The sequence below is a fragment of the Chroicocephalus ridibundus genome, chromosome 3 (genome assembly GCF_963924245.1).
Source record: "Chroicocephalus ridibundus chromosome 3, bChrRid1.1, whole genome shotgun sequence".
NCBI lineage: Eukaryota > Metazoa > Chordata > Aves > Charadriiformes > Laridae > Chroicocephalus > Chroicocephalus ridibundus.
In genome coordinates this window covers 30,837,920-30,859,419 of record NC_086286.1, presented here as the reverse complement: position 1 = coordinate 30,859,419, position 21,500 = coordinate 30,837,920, and the positions used below count along the sequence as shown (strand labels likewise).

The window sequence follows — 21,500 nt, the reverse complement described above, 5'->3', positions numbered from 1 at the left end:
CCTTCTCTATACACCCCCATTACACAGTTGGAAGACAGCAATTGGATCCACACCTTGGCCTGAGAAAACAATTTAATTTCCTTCTAGTAAAAATATTTACCCCACATAAGATTATTAGCTGAAACTTTCAAAATCTGCAAGACCATGCCTACTGTAACTTCCCAAACTTCCTTGGAAACAGAAGGCCTTAGTTCTCATCCATGCTCCACAGACTATTCTTTAAAACAGTATATATTCTTCAGATCAAGAACGAAAAGCTAGGATTCCCTTCTTCCAGTAGTCTTCCCATCTCTGCGAAAAATAAAAGAGTAGTAATTAAAAAAAAATAAAATCAATCACCTGGTAAGTGCCAATAATCACCAAGGCTCAAAGGCTTTTGGAAGACCTGTAGTGGAAGAAAGCACTGGCCTTTCCCCCTCTCTGGCAATGGAATAAACTGAATCTGAGCAGTACGCTGCTAAAGCAGCAGCTCTCACTACCGCTTTACTGTTCATCTCCACTTTTAAATCAATAGCTAAGCCATTTCCAAGACAGTTCAGGGCTGTGAGTCTCTAACAAAAGCTGACGTTCTTTCCCAGGGCGAAAACCTAACCCAAGCTTACTTCTCTGAAGTCCTAACATATATTCTCTGATATTTCCTACCTGATGCAAATCCTACATGAGGTCCTTATCTCACATACAGGGAACATAAGAAATAATTCAGGCTCAGGAAACCAAGGACATCTACCTTTTTGGGGCATGCAAGTATGAAGACAAAAAGCCATGTCCTCTGACACACAAGAAAAAAAATCATAATAAGTATCCTTTTCACCACAGCTACACAGTAAAGACTTTTTTTGGTATTAGATCAGCCATATAGTAAAGGGTCTTAAAACCGAGCCTGTGCATAAGTTTGATTTTCTCTGTTTAAAAGAAAAACAATCAAACACACTGATTTTCTCCCAGGATCTACTTATAAAACGGCAAATAGTTCTCGCTCAGTTACAGATATCCATGATTTTCTACTACATCATGAAGGGGAACCAGGTAGCTACTTGAAATGAAAAGCACGCTCCTTTCCGTACAGATTTATATTTAACAGGCAGAAATATTTACTTGCTGGTTGTCATGAAGGCAGCCAAAATGTAATTAGATTATAAAGGACTAAAAGCCATAATCGACGTTTTTGTAGATACTATAAAATAATTTGCAGATCACATGCCAGTTTCAAAGACAACATCAGAACTAGACTGATACCTTGATGGCCAACAGTCCGAAAGGGAATAATATATCTTTTCATATAATGAGAATGGTCCAATATCAATCTTTTGGGCCTAGGTCAGAAAAGCATACTGAAAAAATATCTCTTCCTCCGAAGGATTCACTCAACAGGCCAGGCATTTTTAATAAGTCTGTGCTGTGGAAAAGAAACAGGCCAGTTTCCTGTTACAAAACACATGTGCTCTTGCTATGTAAAAAAAAAAAAAAAAAAAAAAAAAAAGAGATGTTCCAACAGAGAAAACACACTAGACAATGAAGATGTAAGTGGCAAATAAATAATCAAATTATCTGTGACAAACAATTTCAAAGCTTATTGGAAGTACAGGAAGAAATAATTTTTCTGGTTTAAGTAAAAAATTCAAACTTAGCCTTGGTAGAAAGCTCCTCTGTCTTCATCTTACACTCTCTGTAGTGTGTATGTATGTGCATACACGTTCCACACATTGTATGTGTCTATACACACTGTAAAGAGTTTTGACATTCATAAAGACTCCCTGTACCCTTCAATTTACACAAAAAAAAAGAGTGACAGAACATTGCAAGTAATCTTTTGCTAATCTTGTGCTTACTTACAATATACTACCATTATACTATCACCATAGTTACATTATACTACGAATTTCTACCACATGTATACTAAATACAAGTTCACTTGATGAGTGAAACCAGCTTTAAAGATCTTTATTTTTCATCCCAGAAAACTTCAGATCGCTTTTGACTTACTGACCTTAAAAATGCCAGCACTACATCAATTTACATTAGGCAAATAGTTATCGAATTTTTCAGTAAGAGCTCTACTTGAAGCTTGGCTGTAACAGCTACTCTAACTATGTAACCACAAGTACTGGCAGAGTCAAAAAGCAATTATTGGAATCTAAGAATGAGATGTGAATATTTTACTTTCACTTAAAAATGAACAACACAAAAAGGACAGTGACTATCATTCACATCCACTTGCTGTGGGGTTTATTTGTTTTAAGGGTGGGGTTTTTTTATTTTTAAATAAACTCTGGCCATGGCAGTCATCATCAGGCAGGATCTCAACTGGCCAAAGATACTGACATGAAGAAATTAAGCATGAATATAAACTTTTAATATAGAGCCTACTATCAAAAACGTTTCCTGCCAGGATAACATTAAAGAGGTCCAATAGGCTTTTAAACCAGGAATTCAAAAAATTTTGCACGTTATCCCTATCACCGGGTAAAATACACGCCTTGGAGCTACAGCTCTAATTTCTGCATCCCTATTGTTACAACAGCTGGGGAAAAAGAAACAACAAAACCAAAACATACAACAACCCCAGCCACCACAATACTTTCAAACCAGCAAGTTAAAGAGGTGATGAAGATTTGAGAATGTGCTTCAGATACTTTAAACTGTTCTGGAGGTACAAAACAACCATAGGGGTAATTTAACACTGTGGATTCACACCCATTTTCAATGTCAGTAGCAATACCTGAAAACATTATCACTTCTGCTCTGCCTCAGCTACTCATCACTACTTTACGCCAGCAATTTCTTTCAGAACTGCTGAGACATTTGTGCCCTTACTCTTTGAACTGTTTAACTGAAGAGGTGCAAAGTTAGCTTTAGTATTTTGAAACTTTGTGACTTTGACCGCAGTGGGTTTACAAGCCAGCAGCTTAGACAACAGATCCAAGGGAGCAGTAACCTTCAACAGGGAAGACAGTGGGGAAAAAAATAGAAAGGAGCACCAGGAGCTAGGTTAAGAGCTATAACCTTTTTAGCTATGTTGTTAATACCACAAGAACCTGTATGCTCGTGGTCTTTTCAGAGGTTAATTTTCTATTCTGCATTTTGCACCTATTAAAACGCAGATGAAGCTTGGTAACTGGAGATCTTCAAGCTCAGCTTATATGGCAACAGCCTGTCTCTCTTGGACAAGCTGCCCACTTTTATGCTGTGGCTTATTTTTCTGGAACACAGTTTGGTAGGTGCAAAGTTAGAGATCACACCTAAGATATTCAAGCTGAACTTCATAGAAAACTTGAAAGTGGTCTCTGAATCCAGCTTTGCAATGACAGCATGTAGTAAAAAGCCACCAGTGCCCAGGTTCATGCATTTTTACAGTCACCAAGCCTTTATCACGCAACTTCACCTTTACATAAGTTGCAGAAGTCAACTTCATACAGTTTTGTAGCCAAATGAAAGCTTAAAAAAAATATGCAGTGTTCTTCCTAGTTAGCTACGCATAATTCTGTGCTTACCAGTGTGACTTCTGACAACTAGCAGCCCTTAGTTCCCTTTGGCACTGCAACTAGGAACTTACTGAAGAAAGGAATGCAGTGTCATTCTCAGTAAGAAACACACTACCATAGTCAATCTCTTCATTAATGTCCCTCATCTTAGTTTTCCAGGTAACAACTTCAGGTTTTCTTTACCCAGATTTTTCTCCAAACACTGTTAAGTCTGGGAAATTCAATCCCCTTTGTTATCTGCAAACAGTTTATCTGAGTTACAGATTAACCACACAAAGAGTTGTATGTAAGATACATAAATACCCAGGCTCCTTCACCAAGTCCAACAATACCGGGCCCAGACAGTGCAAAGCAAACACACTATTGCTTCTAGCACATCCATGGGAACAGAATGAAGGTTGAAGTCTTTAACAGCCAAGATAGCTCCGCATAAGCCAGTATTCATGCTTTGGTACCATTTTCTTGAAGTAGGAGTTTGGTGCACCGGCACACAAGTGAAATGGACCTACTCGGTTAAACCGGGTACTACCTGTTCAGGCTGATTAACCCTGAAGTAACATTTTGTCCTTTACTCAAACTCTGCTACAAGGTGTGGCTTTATTATACCACCTGGAAGACAGCACTGTACTCTTGTTTATCCCTACTGACCATACTATGACAAGATTTATAACCCATGAAATTCCTTTTGTTTCCCTGTATCCGCTCATACTTCCTGTAGCCAATAAGCATATTCTCACTTTCTTTACTGGACTATTCAAAACAGATGCCCTTGTGGTACTTGAACACTACCAAACAATGATTCTTCCCTAATAAATTTTAGAGTTATTTCTATGCAGAATAATTTTTTTTTTTGTTCTCTAAATTCAATTACGAGACCAACTATTTTGAGTTAAATTTAGTTAGCTCCTTTTCAATCAATTCACCACCACCAGCTAGGTTTCTATTAAAGAAATAGCACCTAAGATTTTGAAGAAAGAGAGCCAATGTTTAGCCAATAAGCTATTGGTATTAAATTTGAATAATTTTTTTTACTCATTAGCATGAAGCAGTATGTCACTAAAAATGAGTTCTCCCTTATTCTAAATTTAGGCATTTAAGACAACTTCTTTTCTTACCTTTTTCAAGGTGTGTTTACCAAAAGCTTCAGAAGCATTTTTGTGAGAATAGGACAGCAATGAATCACCGATTCATATAATCAATAAATTGTTCCTAAACAGGTCTGAAAGACCAGAATAGGTGTTCTGCAGAACCATGGCAAAACACTAAACCATTTATTTACATAATTGAAAGGTGACTTGTTGGTTCACACAAATCTGAGGAAGTCAGGCACAAGGGTTGGGCTAGATGAGTGTTAGAGGTCCATTCCAACACAAATTAGTCTATGACTTGCACAGCATAAGAAGAGTTGTGCCTTTTTTCAACTTGTTACATCACTACAAATTAAGTACAAACATTCCAGACAACAGCAAAAAAAACCAAACCACAACACCACATAAAACAACCCAAAACACATTTGAACCTTTCCTTCCCTGTAGCAGCAATCAATGCCACCTCCTCGGCACAACCTGTCACTGACCCATGCATCACCCAACTTCAGAGTAAGACATATTAGACTGCTTCAAACCAGCAGTCCAGACTCTTGGCCTGACACTATTGACAAGTGCAGCCTAAGGCAAGCAACTCTTCCTGTAAAAGATACCAAAATGTGAAATCAAGACTGAAAGGCCTTAACTTGATCGTAATTATGCAGATTCAGCATACGCAATAAAGCTATTTCATGGATAGTCTTTAAAACAACCCCCATTTTAAAACAGAATTAAATTATTCAGAAACGTACAAAACAAAATATGCAATCTCTCCGACGGACATTTGTGGTGGTGTGGTTGTTTTTGTTTGTTTTTTTAAAGTAATATAGTTTTGTAGCACTGAATTTATCTTCTTTTTTAAAAAAGAAGTCTGAGTAAAACAACAGTGACATTTAGTTCCCTACACATGAATGTAGAAAATAGTGATTGAGTAGTGGGAAAAGAGTTACCTCCATGGTTGTCAGATAAAGTTATGATACAAAACCAGCAGTCAAAACATTTTCACTGACCTGGAAGAAGACATCAACCTTTGCCCTTGAAAAGGCAATTCAAGAGTTGATGCTACAGCAGACTTGTAACAAAAATTTAGAGATTTTTCTGTAACCAATTAAAAAAAGGCAACTTAAGCAGTACTGCTGCTATTAGCATATTTAAAGAAATAGAGATCTTGAGAAGAAAAAAGCCACACGTGGATGGTAAGCTGGTAAACTAATCTCAACACACAGTGGTAAAATACTTCATGACTTTTACTGACTGACACTGTACAGTCTTTTGTGTTAGAATATACCTTCCTCAAAATCTGGGTCAGACAGAAGCTACACTTTAAGTCATATTTCCTCCCTATTAAAAATAAGATTAAGCAACATTCAAATATATTTAAAGAAGAAAAAACACATCCTTTTACCTAATCTGCTCTGAAATTTCTATTAAATTCCTGGTCAATTAAAAACTGCAAATTAAAACACAGTCAAAGTAAAAGCGATTATACCTTCCCATAAATTTCCAAGCAGTAGAATTTTTTCTTACCTGTAATTGCAACCTTGTCAAGGTTCTAGTTCAGTGCTGAAAGAATTAGTTTACATTCCTGCTGCCAAGAAGCACATAACAGAATGACTTGCAAAACCTTGAGATAACAGTACAGGACACAACATCTGCTTTATTTTGATATTTCCTAGGAAGAAACAAAGGAAGTAGTTAGCTACTCCAGATAGTTTAAAACAGATTTGTACATTAATTCTTTCATGAATACAACTTTTTCCTAAATAGAAGGGCTTGAACTAAAACTACACCTAGATGTCAAAAGACCTTTCAGTACTCTCTCTGAATACCATATTAAAGATTTATGGTAACAAAGAATTAGATTTTTCTCCCCATTTCCTTCACCAGCACAGACTAGCACTTAAAAAGCCATCTAGCCTATTACCTGGCATTCAAGTCCGTAAATTCAGTAACGGAAGGAATAGTTTTTGCATGCCTACCAATGTAACAGTGCTATTTGCTTAATTTTATTCACCTGCTCAAATGACAAGAGTACACTCCTTCAGTGTTTGACAAAACTTAAACCCACCAAGTGCAGCATGTATAATTTGTAAACTCCTTATTCTGCTTGCTTAGATGTGAAAATGCACAAGAGTTTAAAACAAAAGCAATAAGCTTCAGTTGCAAAAGTATTCCAGTCCTCTGAAATAAGAATCATTGTTTCCTTAAAGGTAGTTTTATAAAACTAACTACAAATTCAGCTTAAAATGTAAATGTAGCAGATAACTAACAATTCAGATGTGTGTATCTGCAAAAGCATCTAGGCATCTACCCATTGTTTTGAACAGGAGAAAATGCCCAAATTCCTTCATGGATCAGGGACTACATATTTAATCTTATAAACCACTGCATCTCACAAAAGTTACCATGACAGTACACTGGTAGAAGTCATTATTGCAGGAAGAATTCTGGATAACAGACAGCTTTGTCTGGAGCATGAGGGAAATACAAGCCTTATTGTAACGCTGATGATTTTAAACTGATTACATCACTCTAATGAGCTGAATGAGTGATATAGGGGACACACTGTAGACCTTAACTTTAAGACCACTGATCGAAGAATGGAACTATGACAACATTTCATTCTGGTTTGCTTCCTCCAAAGACTAAATAGTGCTTTTCAACTACCAAAAACTGTCACAAGCAAGAAATTGCTCAGAAGGCAGCATACTTTACTGCTGTTTGAAGAAGGATTGTAGGGGGTTCAGTAAGTTTTATGCCTGTAACGGTACACTGTATTTTCCCCAACATTCTCTCTTCTTAGGCACCACAACAGGACAGATGGTTCAAGAAATCAAACTAAGCCAGAAAAAGCCAGTTATTTTCTGCCACTTGAGCTCTCCAAACCAGCTTAGGAAATCAGACAACTGCCAATGCCAGAAATCAGCTGCTGCCGATTGAGATTTGCTCAGAGTATTGTGAAACTACACCTTAAGCAGCATCCACTAAATCATTAATGAACTCTGAAAAAGTATTTTGAAAGAACTAGACAGCAAGTATCCTAAATCATTGTATTGGACTACAGAGCAAAAGCCCTCCCCAAAAAAGTTTAAAAGTTTATCAGTAAGAAGAGTTGTTTCCATATCCAAGAACTTTAGGAAAAGAACAAAACCCAGTGCAGATTCACAGAGTTGCACAAAATAGCTTAATACCCTCTTCCTAAATACACCAGTGACAAGGGCATGAACACAGAATGCGTGACCAGAACGCAACTCCCTCGGAGCACTGTCTCCCACCTTCAGAAGATCCCCTTAACTGTGACGGTACAGGGTGCTTTCGTGACAAAATGCTCAAGAAGCTCAGTTCTTATGATGCTACCCCAGTAGCCTTTAGAAGTGGCTGACTCACAAGGGCAGACCGGAAGACAAGCATCATGCTTCCCAGAAGCACGAGGCTTGACCCCTCCCAAGTTCTTCTACTCTACAGAGGATGTGAGAGTGTTCATTAGACAAGGGTGACTTTCAGCCCAGAGACAGGTTGCTTACAGTAGGACAGATTCAAAAGCATATATTTTGGGCTGAGAGCATCTTACCCTAGCATATACTCCTATTCACCCAAATTCTATTCACACTAGTTCTCAGAAGAAATACAGGTATTCAGTATCTCAAAACACAAAAATATCTTAAGATATATACTCCACCACTGAACGCTGCACAAAGAGGGGACATTACTCCTACTTACTTTTGCACAGCAGGGACTTTTACTTTTCCAAAGAAGCTGCACGGTCTTTTTCCATAGGAAAAGACACTTAGATTCATGATACAGCCCCCAATAATTTGTGTGTAGAAAATGCTCACATACACAAATTAAATGGTTTTATCCAGGTTGCTAATCATAAATTACATCACAAGAATAAAGCTGAATGCTTCCTATTAGAGGCTTAATGAAATTACAAGATGTATTAAGCATTTTATTTGGGGCCCTTAAATCTTTGTGGTACATAAACACTAATATTTCAGTAGAACTAAGTTAGTTCAGTAAACTTTTATAATTTTTGCTACTAACACACCAGTACTCTACAGTAGAATAGTTTTTAATTGAGCACAAGTTAAACATTCCTTGGCTAATAAAGAATTTTAATTTCACCATATTTACAGTATTTTCTTCAGAAGGGAAAGACTATGCAGCCAAAGCCATCATAAGTAAATCGCTGCTAAAGAACGAAACCAATATTCAATAGAATAAAAAAATTCTGCAGTCTAGAGAAATTTAAAGAACCCTACCATGTTATTCTACAGAAGGGTAGGCATCAAATGCTGGTGGCAATAATCCTGGTGGCAAAGCACTAATGATCCTCAAGCTGAATCTTAATGTTTAAAACACACAAAACCCACTACAATACCCACTCCTTTGCAAGTTTCCAGACTCTGGTCAGAGAGGCACCAGAAAAACACTGGTTTTGTTCTGTCCCACAACCAGCTACAACTCTGACCTTTTACAGATAACCAAATCATTGCTGCTTTAAGACAAGTACACAAACAAAACAACCCACTCCCTGAACATCAACAGTAAAAGCTATAATCTCTCATAATTGACTTTATGACATCACAATACCACCACTGCCGATATAATCCCCCAGAATCATAAACTTGTTCATGCAGAAGACAGTAAAAGATTTTGCAGAAGATACTAGGAGAGACACAGAAAAGAGCAATAGTGTAGACTTACCACAGGTTAGCTAGTATACTGCAACCTCCTCCCCACTGCATGTTCCCAACATACGGTAAACCTCTCCTAAAAGAGGCATTCATTAGGTTATCCGATTTTTTCCAGGAATACAAGAGTACATAAGGGAGTGCAGTACTTAGGCTGCATGTTCCCACAGTACTTCTTCCTTAGTCTACATATATGACAAAGTCCAAGCTAAAATAGCAGTTAATTTCTGCGTAATTACCTGAGACAATGTACAACTTTCACCCTAAAGAGAAAGTTGATCATCCTTTGCAATAAAAAGATAATGAATTCTCTCTGCATTTGCCAAGCGGTTCTTTGATCTATACAAAAACACTGTGAATCAACCAAGACTGGGCAAAGTCTTGATTTGTGTTTTTGTGGATGTGGGTTGTTTTTTTTTTTGCTGTTCCCCCCTCAACGTGGAAGCTGCATTAAAATGTTCATTACTCCAATAGTTAAAGGAAGGAGAATGAACAAAAGTTCAAAACTAAAAACTCTATGAAGTAATTTAAATGCTTTATCCTTCTTGAAGCAGTTGATCTAGTCTTATGGTTTTGCAAAAAGCACAATGGTATCTTTTCGACACATTTTAGAAGTAATACTCAGGGTTTCTTAAAAAGGTAAGTGCCTTGAAATAAATTTACTTGGGGTTATACTGAAAATTTAGTTCAGCAGTTTTGAAGTTTGCAGTTCAAACTTTTATTGCCAGTTAGTCATTTGAGCTATTAAGGGCTGAATTCCCAACACAAACGCACTATTAGACTAGTATTTTATACTAATGTAAAAGTTGATAATACTATGGGCTTAGCATTCTAATTAGGTCCATACTTTTAAATATCACCTCACAAATGGTGGACTTTAACTACAGCTTGGAAAGCTGCCTTTTGATACATCTACAAAGCAGCTCCAAAAGCTACTCTGAACTTTTTTCCTCCAGACCTATCTTTAATGCATTTTTTTAATTCCTAAAGGCACCTCTTTAATTCCTAAATTCTCTGTAATTCTCTTTTAGGTAAGCTTTGGATCAGTAAATTCACATTATGGCTATCTAGATGCCTTAGCAGCAGTGGTAGCTTAAGCAGTATTTGCTCTCAGCTGCTCATTCCCGTTTCCACGCTAATATCTGTTGCTCAGCCACATAGATAGCTATGCTGGTACAAGCGAATGCCTGAAGCAGAGACTGCTCATCCAGCTGATGACTCAGTAACTCAAACTCTGGTGAATTATACAAGCAAAAGATGAAGGAATACCAAAAGCCAGCCTTACCAGAATTCAGAATGCACGTATGCAATCTACATTTGCCTACTGGGAGATTGCTGGCAAGCACTTTGCTCTCTGGTTAGAGATCAGAGTTATGCTTAGCATAACTCGCACAGAAATATGGAATCATCTCTCAGTCAGTTATGCTGGACAGCTTTTCAAACATCCAGTTTCAGAAATGCTGAAGAGAAAGGCCATCTAACATGCCTCGGTAAAAATATCCAAGTACAAAAGTCTTTCATTTTCAGTGACCTGATCTTTAGCTAAACTAAGAAGAGAGTATCTTCAAGAGTTAAAGTGTCCTGCATTTATGTGCTAGTGTTCCTTCACAAAAAAAAAAAATCTTAATTAAAATGACAAAGAAGGATTGTAAGCAAAGGGCTTCTACTTTGAACACACATGTTTATTGGGGATGCTGAGACTTTCTAGACAAGAGCTTGCAAAAAAAAAATCTCTAAACTAGCTTTTATCAGATCTTACATTATGGCTATAGTGTAAGTAAAGTTTAGATATGCCTTCCACAGCAATCCAGGAGTTGCAGGTGGAGTAAGATGTGTTCATATTCTGCACAGCTTTGTGTTTCTTTTTTCATAATGCAAAAGTGCAGAATCTGCAAATATCCATCTTCCTGATGGGGATTCAAAATTACAGCTCAGACATATCACAGTGATTTGCATAGGCAACATCAGGTCATGTTTACTAAGTGGCTATCTTTTGAGCACGTTCCTACGGTGTTTCCCCATGAGGTAAATTTATTATCACCTTACTAGCTAGAACACCTAGGTAGCAATAGCCAATGAATCAGTTTGCAACCATCTGTCCATGTTTTGCCTCTGTGAACATCTGGCCTTCAAATCAATGTTTTAAACAAATACAGTCACTCCAGGAGGATTACTTAGATTTTGTAAATATCCATCTGCTTCAAACAAGCAGAAATCACAGCCTGAGCACTGGTTAAACGTTCTGAAAAAGAATCAACTACACCTGTCATCTGATAACATTACAGGGCACATCTACTGAGAAGTCCTTTGGGCCAAAAGAGCATGTCCCTCAAACACACCTCACTTCACACAGAAGTCAAGTGTCTCACCCACTCTAGCTACTATGGCAGTATTAAAGAGCATCCAGAGTTTGTCATTCCTTTCCCCAGAAAGAGAGCAAGGTGTTAGCAAACTATGGTATTATTCAAATTCAGAAGTAATCTTGCAAATAAAAACTGTCTCTATTGATTATGCAGTAGAAAGGGCTTAGCCCTTTCTTGTTAAGCCTTTTAAAAAAAAATATTAAGCGTAAGACCATAAAAAACTCTTACAGAAGCAGCTGTCAGGAAAATCAGAGAAAGCAAAAGATTTCAGATCAGTCAATTCTGTAGCAAGTATGTGCATTTGGATCATAAACAAACTCCATTGGCACAGACTTCAAAACGCTGTAGGATAAAGAGGTAAGAAACCTGACATAATTGTCTACTTTCATTGCTAAGACAGCAAAGGTGTCTGAGCTCCAAAATTTTAAGATGCTCTAGCTGTAGCATATAGTCAGGAAGTTTGATAGTTTTCAAAGGATTAACATCATTGTGAGCCTCTCATAAGAAATACTCACAAAGGGGAAGAACAGATTGTCTGCAGAAGGCTATCTTGACTAATTCTTCTCAGAACAGTGTTCAGTGATTTATAAGCCAGCTAACAACTTTTGGGAACTCTAGCTAATTTTTACCTGGGTGAAGAATCTCACCTTAGCATCTAGTGGCTAGGAACGCATTGAGAACAAGTCAGCCTTTGAATGAAGTCTTACTACTACCATTGAAGCCAATAAGGAACTCTATCTTCAATACCACATCTTATATTACTGCTGCTCCCGACAGGAAAAAAAAAAGCTTAAACCTTGCTTCTACAACATGTCTTTCTGTACAGATCCAGTATTTAGAGCAAATATGCCACACAGGATTCTCAAAGGCACAACAGCATCCCATTTTGTCTACCAGGGGAATTAAGCCATTACAATATATGCACGTCAACTAATCACATTTTTCCCCTCTCTTACATGTATAATACACACAACCTTAAGTGGGACCATGAGCATATACAAAATTTAGAAGGAATTTAAACTCCACAAAGCAGAATGAAAAACAAGCAAAACGGCCAAAATTACAGTATTTCAGTTAGCACCAAGTACAGAAAATAAAGTAAGAAATCCCAAATGTCGATATGTTCTACATTAACGGAAATAAGTTTTATTAAAGTTTTATCATGTTTATCAGGGATAGCAAGAGTGGTTCTTTACTTCCTTTTATGTGATACTGATGATTAGGGGAAGAACTTCACGTCTCTCCAAGAATGCAAGTAAGGTTCTTATTCTTCCGTCATCTTCTAAAGGTAAGTCTTCAGATACAAATGAACTAAAACTGAGCCATCACAGCAGATTAAAATAAACTTGGACATTGCTGATGTACCTGTGCAGACAGCTACAGGAGGCATAAGTTCTCTGTCACAGTACTTAACCACTTGGATCTATTTATGGCTTTTTTAGCCATGTTACTGCTTGCTAGGTTTATACACAAAAGGAGTTAAGTTAAATGAAAACAAAAAAAATAATAAAAGTCATTCAACACCATAAGAAAATCACCAGCACATTCAAATCAGTAACATAAGAATACCAGTATTACAAGCTGCCAAATATTAACACTTACTATGCTATAGGCATTTTAATGTTTACTGCAAAGCACACAACTTGGAAAGAAATAATTCAAGCATCTGTTATGTCAACTAACAGCCTACACACACACAATCTTCCAAAAGAACCAATTTAAATAATACAGAAACTGAAGCCTCCAAATAGGAACTGTTAAAATACATAGTTATTTTTATACCTCATTACAATTTTAGAACATCTTGTTTTTTCCTTAGTCTCTTCCACGTTAAGAAATTTTCTCTACCTATTAGCAAAGTTACTTCAGTAACAGTACTGTACTAGCATTAATAGGATCATCACTTAGAAACGTGAAGACATCTTACAATTTCTAAGGTCTATTTGCTTAGAAAGTCACTCTCTTAATCCTAACACAGATTTATCATCTTCCTAAATCAACCTAGTTGAACTGATTTGGTTTATTTCAAATAAGGCATATCTGAAAGCATTTTAAGGCAGTTATAAACAAATGCTCAACAGAAGCAGCTGATCCCACACGACATGTAATGATACACTTCCATCCTGTAACAGGACCAATACACCTGTAATCACCTGGTATATACTATTCAATCCACAGTATGTCACAGAAAGTTAAGTTTCAGATCCCAGATGGCTTGTCAGACTGCTTCACAGAACACAGTACTCCCCCCTGCACTTTTATAGCATGCTCTACTTTTACGACAGGCTTTTTAAGAAAAGTCTGAAGTCTAATTAGAAAAAATACTAACTCTAGGAACTGCAGAGTGAAGCAAATTTCCATTACCTTTTTTCTGGCAGCAGTCTCCAGTATCGTTGCCTGGACACATGGAATCTTTTTCAGGTGTCTGCATTGAGGCTATCTGAACTGCTTCACTTGTCATCTAAACAGAGGAGTACTTGGCAAGAAGCAGCCATTTGGCAACTTACAAGCTTAAATACTCAAAGTTTTGTCCAATTAATACTGCAACTTCAGTTTCACAATAAATCAGTTTGACTCACTTTTAATCAATACAGTTTAAACTCTTGATTTGCAATATATATTTCAATGCTGAAATTTCAAATATATCTATTTAAAAACTGTTTTAATTTTGCCACTATGCAAGTACCACAATACGTGTAGAACTATACCTGCAAAAATTCAAAGGGCAATTTTATCAATAAGAATGTTAAAACTAACATGCAAGAAGACCATGCCAGTTTTCAAGAAATCAATATTAGAGAGGGTGCTTAAGGGCATTACAGGCAGTCAATGCAGTAATGATAGGTCTACAAGGACTTGACAGCAAAAAGGATTCCGGGAAGCAAGCATGTTAATAATTCAACATTCATTTTATGCTATTCATCAGGTCAGACATCAGCTGCAGGCAAATTTGGATAACACAGATTAAGATACCAGCTCCACCAGAGGTTACTGCTCCTGTACACTGTTGGCTGCAAGACATGCTTTTGCTGGACTGAATGGTGATGGGAACATCTTAGCACAAAGACGCATAAAAACACATTAATTGTAGCAAGGGGGCAGACACCCTACTCTGTCATCCCATTTATAGAGGCAACATGTCAAGATATTTTAAAATTATTTATATCTTCCAAAGTTCACATCACAGTCTTACCACTTTACTACATGTAAATCTTAACCTGCATGTATATTATACCAGGTTTAACAAACTGTCTGCATCAAACTAGGCATCCATAAAAAAAATTACCAAGGTTCACAAAGGAATATGCAAGTACTCAGGCTTTTGCAGAATGACAACTGAAAGAACCTGATTAATTTAGCAATTTAAAAAGAAAAGCAGACATTCAGCTTGGGGATTACACAGATAATTCAGTAAAACCTACTATATAAAAAACAGAACTAGTCACAACAAATTAGAAATAGGAACACGAATGGAAGACTGCTGATCTGAGCCTTCAAATAAGTGCTGAATTCAGCACAGTTAGTGCCAATTTCAGGAGGTCTCCACCCCCCCAAAACTGAAGAGCTAGCATTAGGCAGCCAGCTGCCTACATTAAGTGGGACTTGTACTTTCCAGCCCCCAAAACATCTCCTACATCCTTCTGGGTCATTCCATGTGAATGTCTCCACCATCTGTTCTAAGGCTGGATACTACAGCCTTGTATTCCCCTGCTTACACAAACTACCTTCTCTGCAAGAGATAGGTATGTGCCTCTCCAGTCTCCTGAGCCACTTTTTCAGTTCCTCCCTTTGAGTCCCACGAACACGATGCTGGTCCAATCAACGGGACAGTCCATCAGCATTCTCCCCAAGACTGCTCCCACTGAAGGGAATTCCACTTTGTCTGCTACAGGTTTTAATCCCTCTAGTCTTCCCTGGGGGTGGTATGAGAACACCACAACAAACATTATGAAACGTTTTGTTATACTGTGCAGGGAAACAGAAGGCAATGGTATCACTCTGCTGAATGATGTCAATGGCTCCTACCACTTCATCAGTGCTCTAACTTGCAGACAGATGACACCTGTATAGGCGCTGGAAGCTATGGCTTTACCAAAAGAAATGCATCTACCATTCCTTCCAAAATGCAGCAAACCTTCCCTCTGAATGGCAATTATTTACCAATATTTTTAAATTGACTGGGAACGTCACTCAAGGTCTATAATATCGCATTCACAGAGAAATTACAACAGGCTCAGCACAGGACCTCAAAGTAAGCCAAAAAGAGTTACTAATACACTGGCAATTTAGTAAGACATTCAATTTTATATCATGCAGTTTAGTGTATAAGTTTTAGAAGTGGAAACACCTATGCTACCCAAAAGACAGCTTTGCATAGTAAACATTAGTTACATGTAGCAACTTAGTTAACTGTTTTAGTTAAGGAACACAGCCACTGGTAGCTTATATGCCTCTGATCATTAGTGCATTTCCACAGAATTATACAGCAGTATTTAATACTTAAATATTCATAATATTCTGTAGGAATAGTGTAATATGCAAGAAGCCAAGAACTCAGAAACAGTACCATTTTGCAAGCCTCAGTATTCATGCTTTTTGTCAGCTGATCATGGACAATTTTTGAAGTCTTACCTTGAACGTAGTACAAAAGTCAAATTTCTTCCAGATCTTTGTCCTTCTGATAAAGATTCTCTTTAGAGACTCTTCCTTGTATATTAGGGATGAATAAAGCAGAAGAGCCTGCAAGTCTGAAAGCAGTAAGATGGAAGAATTGACTAATTTCTCTCCCAGTTCAACACAATATTCAATAAAATCTATAGCTCAATAATTGCTTAATAGCAACTTCTAGACTGGACCTAATAAAAGTACCACTGGAAGTGTCCAAGTTAGTCATGAAGTTCCTACTTGTCTAAGGTAATGCAGCAAAAGATCATGGGAACGCCCTTCACTTATTAGAGATGAAAGTATGAAGTGATCTAGGCTACACCATTCAATGGCCACCACTTGCCAAAAAACTCACACTGACAACATGTACCTTCACAGAGGTGTAAAGCAAATCAATTTCCAAATCAGGAAAATGTAAAAACACATGACAGAGCAAAAGACTGCATATACTTATGTGTATGCATGCAGTTTAAACTGAGAGAGGATGGAAAAGCCTGGCATACTAAAATGCAATCATTTACAAGAATATATCTAGATCCTGGACTCAAAGGAAAAGAAGGACTAAAAGTTGAGATTCAAACTTATTCTAAAGCATAGAAACCACGACAAGGAAGCCTGTTACTATCCACTGCAGATTTCTTTAAAAGCAAAAGCAGAAACACACCTGACTATTCACCAAAATTATCTTGGTTACAAGAAAGAAACAAATGCGTGAGAAGGGCTATCACAGCTAAAACCACCATGCCTGAATTTATCAATATGTAATATCTGCAGCATGAATCTGACTAAAGCATTCTCTGTTTTGGAGGTGTCTACATATAGCATCCAGGATAATAGCTTATTTTCATAGGCCTGGGCAAAGAGGGAAGTGAATCAATCTCAGAGAGACAGAGATTTAGTTTCTTTTTCCAGTATCTTTCTTTAAACTTCAAACAACAAATGCTCTACGAATTGCTTTGTTTTACTACAAAGTTCAGAATAACATGTGAAGGCAAGTGAGAGACAAGGCATATCAATCACTTTAAAGTTCGAAAACTTCTTTTTCAACCCTAAGAAAGAATATTTTTCCTTTTTGTCTTAGATGAAATGAGCTTATTAAATGAATGAACCTCACTTATTCGATGCTTACTCAATAGGTAGATTTCAAGTAACCATCACTATAAAGAAGAGTAACAAGAGTAAATGCTGTTTTCTTTAGCGGCCCTAGAAATAAATGCCACTCACACAAGGAACTAAGTTTCCAAATAAAACAAAATGTATTGATTATTTTGGCTACTTAGGTCCCTGCCATGGGTGATTCTTCAAAGAATGATTCAGAGTGGAGCAGACCTATGAGGTCATCCAGTTCAATCTCCTTCTCAAAGTCCAGCCAATGTCGAATTCAGTCCCAGTTGCTTAGGGTTTTATCTATTCAGCTCTTGAAAACCTCCACAGAGGTTTACGTCCTATAGGTTACGTCCTATAACCTCTTAACAATCATCCTTTCAGTAAAAAATTTTCAACGTATATCCACTCATTTCAATTTATGACTACTGTCTCTTGTTTTCCCACTGTGCATCTCGGTAAAGAGAGTAGCTCCATCTTCTCGGGAACCATCCTTGTACATATCAGATGGTTGCTATCGGGTGCCTCCTAAGCATCTCTTCTCCAGGGTAAACAAGGCCACAAAAGGCTCTCAGCATGCCCTCACAGGTCACGTACTCTAGCTCCCACGCTGTGGACTTGCCCTAAATTTATCAACGTTGTTCTTGTTGGGGGTGGGAGCAAAACTGGACATAGTATTACAGATGCAGTCTGGGAACACCTGGAACAAATGCTAACTAAAGGGGAATAAAGTTGTTTGTTTTCATCACTTGTATTCAGCCTACTGTTCACCACAATCAGGTAATTCTCGGTAGGGCTACAATCCAACCAGTCTGTAGCACTGCAGGAAAGTTACCAATCCTGGAAGCAGGACTTGGCATGTGCCCTTGTTGAACTTTGTAAAATTCCTACGGGCCTACTCCTCTAGCCTTTCTAAGTACTTCAAGATGGCCGTCCTGCCTTTGAGCCACCCAGTTCTGTGTCTACCACATACCTGATGAAGGTGCATTCCACCTCCTCCTCCAGGTCATTGATAAAGACATTGGGGGAGGGGGAAAAGTAGGTCACAGCAGAGCCTTAAGGAGATCCAGTGGTAACTGCTGTCCACGAAGAGTATGAACCATCAGCCACCCTTTCAGATGACTCTTCGACCAATTTTCACTTGTCTAGTCACCCTCCCATTCAGAATGTAAACAGGAGTACGCTGTGGGACACTAGAAATCCTTGCTAAGGTCAAAGTAAAAAAACATTCGCTGCTCTCCCCTCAGCTGAAGACTTGGTCATTTGACAGAAGTCAGTCAGGTTGGTCAAGCATGACTGACCCTTAGCAGAACTATTCCTACTGTCAGTCAACCTATTTCCATCACATTCTTTTTCAAGGGACTCAGAAATGTTTTGCTACAGGCTGATATAAGCTACTTACTGATAGTGCTATCCAAGTAAAGCAGTATTTAACGCTTTTAGCAAGTGAAATAGAAAGCTTTCTTTATTATATAACAGAGCAAAGATATGCCCAAAACAGTGAACAGGAACCACCTCTAGGCTTCAACTATATGCAGAATTCAAATGTTCCAAAGCCTAAATATAAAAACTCTATGCACAAAAATAAGCAGGTCTCAACAAGTAAACACAGCCATCAAACAATTGAGTTTCTGGCTAATTTTCAAGGTATCTGGCAACAAGACAGTGACAGCAGAGGTTATAAAAGCAAAAACTTGGTGTTCATAACTCTATCCGCCACAAGTTTCTATAATAAATTTTAGGTAAAGGGATGAGAAAGGAGTGGAAAAGAATAGCAAATGGACAAGAAAACTTAAACATGTTTCACTACGCACATTACGAAGAATTTCTGAAATTCAGATTGCTTACATCTTTTCAGATGGTTTTATTTTCTCCCAGACTGTATTGAGAGAAAATTCACTTTACTGAGATCTCTGAACTTGAAGTTCAGCAACTCTTGGACACAAAAACAGTCAGTGCCTGACAAATGACTGCAAATTCTTGTCTCTACCAGTGATGAGATTATTCATGTTTCACCCAAACTACTTCAGTCCCTTCGCTGTTCCCCAAAACTTATGCTTGAAGAAGGTAGTAGATAAGATACTCTAGCTTCACATTAAGCAGTGAACAATGCCAACACCACAACAAATGAGCAGAGGCAGTTCTCTTATCCCCTAAGGAAATTTGCCAACGTAACAAAAAGCACAGATAAACAGCTTGACTCACTCAGGAGCTTTCTGACAAACTTCCTACCATGACCTTTGCTATGTAAAGTTTTGGTTTCTGTTGTATTCTCATGTGCCTACAGAATAAAGACATTCTTGTCAGCAAGTGCTGATATTTAATTAAACCGGAATGACTGCTGTGAAGGGAGTCATATCAACCTCTGTAGCAAGCTATGCATTTGGGGAAAATCCAAGAGAAGAGATAGGCATTTTTAATTTAGTTATGAGAGAGGTTTTAACGCCAACATTTAATTGCATGTTCTTTTACTCTAGGATTGCAACGTGGCTGGTGACAGTGCTAACACTGTGACAGTTACATGACTTCCAGTACGGCCTTCTCTTCATCAGCAGTAACACTAAGTAAATTTAGGACTTCCACTCGCAAGATAGCTCATCAGGTATCCAAACCATTAGTGTTAAGAACCAATGTTAATAACTACACCTTAGAAGAACCTCGTTTGAAACATCTCAGGGTGCAATCTTACAAGAAGCTACACTAAACTAAACTGGTAACTACTGTAATCCCACCTCCTGCCACGGATACTTTCTACTCCAACTTTTGCATCTGTAGTCGCTAAACTAAAAGAAAATTAACCTCAGCAATAGATACCCAACATACACACATCACATAACTCTCTCACCATGAGATGAGTCACAGCCAAGTATCAGCATGAGGAGGCAGAGGAGGACATGGTCCGAGGCAGAAGACCGCAGAATTACAGCAACACTAACATACTCAGGTAATTATACACGAACCTCTTCCTTACAGTCAGGATTATGAGCGGGTTCCAGAAGCAAATGCCTGAATGCATGCAGAGGCCTGACAAAAGCTCTCTTTTCTGTACTGTATCAACATTGAAAAGTAGTGAAACACCAAACAGTTCTAAGCATCTTTAATTAAAAAGAGGAATACCAGATGCCCACCAACTAGGTAGCATGTAGCAGAAAGCTGTTTGGGTACAGGGAATGAACTCCCCATAACAAAGAGACAAAAACAAAGCTATATTGTGTACATTAAGTGAGCCAGCTTCCAAGATGTTACATCCATTGTTTTTAAACAGCTGCAAAGAAATAACAACAGTGCCTGGCTGACAAAGGAAGCAGATGTATCTAGTGCCACTGAGGTAGCATAAGATTTATCAACTAGAAAACAACATAGAAGAAATTCAGAATTAAAAGCTCAGCTTCAACCGAATTACATGCTGGCTACTTTTTTAACTGTGCTGGGTTTATCTTTGTACTGTCTTTAGGGTTTAGAAGGCACTTGCCTTTGGTAGCTGAACCAAACAAGTTTTATTGCTTTTCCCCTCTTAAAGGAAAAATTATTCTGGGTCACATCAGCCCACTCTAATTTTCCTTTCCTTCTCTGAAAATGGCAGTTTAGTCCAAGTACATCCTTTCAGTCACCCAAAGACCTTCTAGGAATCTTAGCTTCCTCAGCAACAGTGATGCGAGTCTACCAATTCCATGACACCTTAAATCCATAATAAGAATAAAACGTGCAATGCATTGATTCTTCCTCTATCTGCAGGACTTTTTACACAGTTCAGGGTGGAAAAAAAACCAAACCAACCACCACACCACTTCTACACAGTTCATGAAAAAGCACTGTAGACTAAAGCTTCTCCCATTCCCCCCCCAGTCCTTCTCAAGAAGGGACACAACAGGAGAAAAAATGAGCTCAAAGAAACCACACATCAACAAAAATAAGGAGAGAGAATGCAGACTAATATAAAAAAGCTCCTTCCCATCTTATCCAGGAATACAGGTGTCAATGATCAACTTATCCTAGTTGGTTTTTACCCATGCCAGTATCAAAAAATCATGATACCCCTTGAAAGGCAAATAATTCCAGTAGGCTAGTGGCAGACAGCAGAAACTGGTAATAAAACATTGCATATCT

General features: G+C 37.9%; 1 protein-coding gene across 10 annotated transcripts in view; it reads right to left on the bottom strand.

Moving 5' to 3' along the window:
• PPM1B (protein phosphatase, Mg2+/Mn2+ dependent 1B) overlaps positions 1–21,500 on the bottom strand; it is a 63,024-nt gene that overhangs the window by 29,486 nt on the left and 12,038 nt on the right. For 4 of the 10 annotated variants that reach the window (XM_063328603.1, XM_063328605.1, XM_063328599.1 and 1 more), the window contains exons 2-3: positions 16,257–16,372; positions 6,095–6,239 (exon numbers count right to left, since the gene is read on the bottom strand). The exons of 2 other annotated variants lie outside the window; for them this stretch is intronic. The gene's annotated coding sequence lies outside the window, so the exon portion shown is untranslated. Of the gene's footprint in view, positions 1–6,094; positions 6,240–9,274; positions 9,323–13,988; positions 14,086–16,256; positions 16,373–21,500 lie in introns of those variants that run through there. 4 more of the 10 variants (XM_063328604.1, XM_063328600.1, XM_063328601.1 and 1 more) reach the window with 3 other exon arrangements.